Source organism: Pinus tabuliformis, chromosome 2_2, assembly GCF_031772625.1.
Source record: "Pinus tabuliformis cultivar Carrire ecotype Pingquan chromosome 2_2, CPIR1, whole genome shotgun sequence".
Classification (NCBI taxonomy): Eukaryota; Viridiplantae; Streptophyta; class Pinopsida; order Pinales; family Pinaceae; genus Pinus; species Pinus tabuliformis.
Window position 1 is genome coordinate 938,665,966 of NC_142300.1, and position 4,954 is coordinate 938,670,919.

The 4,954-nt window shown below is 34.4% G+C and overlaps 1 pseudogene; it reads left to right on the plus strand.

Moving 5' to 3' along the window:
- The first annotated feature begins 1,321 nt into the window (after nt 1–1,321).
- LOC149196262 (RNA-binding protein L pseudogene) lies at nt 1,322–2,848 on the plus strand (annotated as a pseudogene).
- Nucleotides 2,849–4,954: the final 2,106 nt, after the last annotated feature.

Sequence of the window (4,954 nt, forward strand, 5' to 3'; positions counted from 1 at the left end):
GTAGATGGTATGCTATATGTTGAAAAGTGAGAACACCCTGCAAGTGTCATGTCTCATAACATCAATATTAATGAAATTCAATTTTAAAAAATGACAATATTATTGTAATAAGGTGCCACATACTAAACCATGTTTATCATTGTTATTCATATAGTCTTATATAAAATTATACACAATAACATTATATATTCTCTCAAGAATCATATATATTTTAAAAAGACTACATTGAATGTGATATTCACCACCCTTAAGGGATGACTCTATAATTTCTAACATTCCTCAAAATAAGTAACATGCTAATTATAAATCTAATTGAGAAATATTGAGTCATAAAAATTGCTTAAACCTTTTTTGCAAAAGAAAAATCAATTAGACTTTTCTAAGAAAAACATGATCATACATAACATAAAATAAAAATTATCCAAAATACTTATAAAATTTTATATAACAAATTTGAATATATATATAGATATATATAATTTTTATAACAAAATTTTAAAAACATAATAGTAATCCCCAAATATTAAAATTCTTTAAATCAAACCTAAAACATAACAAATATCAAGTCATATATTTAATCTGGCTTAATTCTCACTCATCTCATGAGAAAACCAATTCAACTGTCCTCAAAAAATAAGATAACACATAAGATAACACATAGGGTGAGGAATAAAGATTATTTAAAAAAAAAACTTTTTTCCAACCAAGTTTTTGCCCAACAAAGTTGATAAAATGTCTAATCCTTCCACGTGGCAAAGTTGCACAAGTTTAATACCCAAAATTTAATAATTCTTAAATTTATATAAAACCTCGAAATATATGAGACGTAACCTAAAACTATAAGAATCTCATTGGTATGGTTTAACATTTTCTTTAAATTAATACATTTAAATTCAACCAACCCCAACAAAATGAAGCTTAGAACACCGATTGGCTACCAACCAATAAAAGTCGGCTCGGACCAGTAAAGCGAATATATATAGAACCTACACGTCTTCGATTACCAACATAAAGTTTTACTTTCTATCATTTCTTTCGAGTGCATATAAGTGGACAGAATCTATAGCTCTCTAAAGTCTGGATCAAAACCTGCTCAGCTTTCATAGAATTTTTTAGTACCCTTCGAGCTGACGTAGATTTCCTGCACTGCGCTGTGTCGCGGAGTTTTTTCTCGCATTCTTTTAAATATTTCAGAATGATGCAGACAGATCCCATGGCAGAACCGGCGATTGATTCCCAGCAGCAACAACATCAAGAACAATTGATGATGCCCCTGCCTCCCGAAGCTAGGTTTTGGCCCCAGCAACGGCAACACCAACCTCAGGTTATGGTGCAGCAATCCTCGCAACAAGTGAACTCCACAGACGAGATTAGGACCCTCTGGATCGGGGGTTTGCAGCATTGGATGGATGAGAATTATCTGCAGGAATGTTTTGCTTCTACCCAGGACCTTCTCTCTCTTAAGATCATTCGCAATAAGCAGACTGGACTTTCAGAGGGTTATGGCTTCTTGGATTTTGTAAGCAATGCAGCAGCCCATATGGTTCTCCAAAATTACAATGGTGTACAGATGCCCAGGGCTGAACAATTTTACAAGCTAAATTGGGCAACAAAAACGGGTAGAGAAAATCGTTCTGAAGATTTTACTATATTCGTGGGAGATTTGGCATCTGATGCCACGGATGAGCTGCTGCGAGAGACCTTCAGAACCATATACCCATCTGTAAAAGGAGCAAAAGTTATTACTGATAAGGTTACAGGCCGTTCAAAAGGATATGGGTTTGTAACATTTGGTGATGGGAATGAGCAGGCTAGGGCTATAACAGAAATGAATGGAATATTTTGTTCCTCCAGACCTATGCGAATAGCTCCTGCCATAACAAAGCAGACTACTGTTTATCAACAACCCTATCCTCCTCAAGTGGTCGAGTTGGACTCACAGAATGATCCAAACAATACTACCCTGTTTGTTGGTGGCTTAGATCCCAATGTGACAGTGGAAATGTTGATGGAGACATTTGGCCAGTATGGTGAGCTTGTGCATGCAAAAATACCTTTCGGCAAGCGGTGTGGATTTGTGGAGTTTAGCAACAGGGCATCTGCAGAGTTAGCATTGCAAATGTTACATGGTACAGTTCTTGGTCAGAGACCAATTAGGCTTTCTTGGGGAAGAAACAAACAAGTGCAGCGTGCAGGGCCTTTTCAAACACAGCAACCAAATCCAAATCAATGGAATGGGGCATATTATGGTGATGGACAAGGATACAATGTTGGTTATGGTAATGTCACACAGCCTCAACAAACAAATCCAAATCCATGGAGTGGGATTTATTATGGTGGTATCCAAGGATCCAATGCTGATTATAGTTATGCCACACAACCATATAATGCTGGTTATGCTTATGCAACGCAACCTCAAGACGCAAATATGTTGCAGTAAATTAGTTTCAGTTAAAGCAGCAACAGGGCATCTGCAGAGTTAGCATTGCAAATGTTACATGGTACAGTTCTTGGTCAGAGACCAATTCGGCTTTCTTGGAGAAGAAATAAACAAGTGCAGCGTGCAGGGTCTTTTCAAACACAGCAACCGGATCCAAATCAATGGAACGGGGCATATTATGGTGGTGGACAAGGATACAATGGTGGTTATGGTTCTGTCACACAGCCTCAACAAACAGATCCAAATCCATGGAGTGGGATTTATTATGGTGGTATCCAAGGATCCAATGCTGATTATAGTTATTCCACACAACCAAATAATGCTGGTTATGCTTATGCCAGGCAACCTCAAGACCCAGATATGTTCATTAATATCGCGCCAAATGCAAACTATCAGCAGCATCGATAGTAAATTAGTTTCAGTTACAGCAGCCATAGTAAATTAGTTATAGATAAATTAGTTTCAGTTACAGCAGCCACAGTAAATTAGTCATAGATTTTTTGGTTACTGTTTTAATTTTTCAATCTGCTATTTCTAAATAATAAATTTAATATTTTAAATTATTAACAAAATATTTGTTCATGGTATATGGTTCGAATTTAATATTTTAAATTATTAACAAAATATTTGTTCATGGTATATGGTTCGAATTTTTGTACTTTTATATGATATTGAATTTCAATTTTTTATTTTATTTTTTTATTTTGGATATATATTCTTGTTAAGGAGAAAAATATTTAATAAAGGATATTTGTATTTTAAATGGATAAAGTTGGAAGGTATTTGTACTTTAAATGGTAAATTGGAAGTTTTGGTATTTATATTTTAAATAGGTAAAATTGGAAGTTCTGTGCAATAGGTTCAATTGATTAAGATTAAACAATTTTATTATTTTTGCAAGTTTTGAATTAAAATAAATCGACTAAAAACAACAGTAACTTGATAAAAATTGATATTAACTCTTATAAAATAAAATTTTATAAAACTTCATATCACCCTTATTCTTTTTACGAATAAGGGTGCAGTGCACTCTGTCGTGCAATTTCCAATTAATTTAGTCGTGCCAACGGTAATTTCCAATTAATTTAGTCGTGCCAACGGTAATTTCAATGGCGAGTGGTCATTATTTGTTCGAGTGGCAAATTCTGGAAATTTCTATGACAAATGGTGGGATTGTCCGTTCGCGTGGGGATTATTATATTGAAACACCTAAACCGTTCGTGTTGTTGGAAAGGAGGTTGGTGTAGTTGCAACTCACTACCTTTACCATCATTGGTGTAGTACCCCTTAAGCAACTACTATTTCTTCAAAATTAATCAAAGCAACTGCTTATTACTTCTTAAAAAAATGTGAAACTCAATGGAAATTTTGATGCACCCCTTGAAAAGCCACTACTATTTCTGCAAAATTAATCAAAGCAACGGCCTATTACTTTTTAAAAAAAATGTGAAACTCAGTGGATTAATGAAAATTTTCTCATTGATAATATCCAAAATATATGGGGCAATATATACACATGTTTTAAATAAATAAATTACATTAAAAAAACCATGTACTTCCTGAGACACGCAATATATTCTTGTCTGGTTGAGTGCTGCATCTCTTCCAGAGCCTCTTTTTATTGGCCAATCTTAAATCAAGAGAGCGAGCGACAATAGCCCTGGAAGTTGAAATGCATACACAAATGTTGGTGCAAAAGTCCAACTCTGCCATCTGTTCACAATAATGCTAAAGCAGGACTTGATATCCCAAAGAAAGGTAATATATATTTGCATTGGAATTCAATCATCCTTATCAATGTAGAGACGTTTCATTCATTCATAATTAATTCTCAGGTTCAAAATATGTGCTCTTGAATCAAACACCTAGCAAAATCAACAAAGAAACGACAGAAACTGCATTCAACATTAGGGGATTTAATAGTGGGTATGGTGGTTTCAAACATGTAGGTTAATAAATAATTAGATAAGATCTAATGGCAAGTTGAATTTGAAACTTTTGAATCAAAAGGAACAAAATGCCAGCTCCATGTTACATAATAGGAATCCAGCCACTGTTTTTTGATAGTAGACAAGTATAATGCATCGGATAGCTCACAATATAGGTTGATAGAAGCTGTGTGATATTTGGAGTCTACACTGCCTGCCGGCCCACCTTCTGAGCTGCTATTGATATTGTACAACTTATTAAATCTGAAATAGAGTAAAAGATATAGGAGACAAAACAGACTGGGAATGTAAGTCCTTTATATTGGAAGAGAAAAAGAGAACAGAGCAGCATGTAAATGCAGAAGAACATAAAGAAAACCACAAGACTTTCTAACTCAACATGTATTTCTTGGGGTCTAGATTCATTCACAGGTATTTAAAAATGCTGACATGCTTCAACCAAAAAAGGAAGAGAATTTGGGAATTTCAAATGTTGTCCTAGCTGTTTTAGATATATTTTCTACAATAAAAAGGAAAAATCATGAATACATGGGCCTGGAAGGCTTACATTGTAAGTGTGATAATA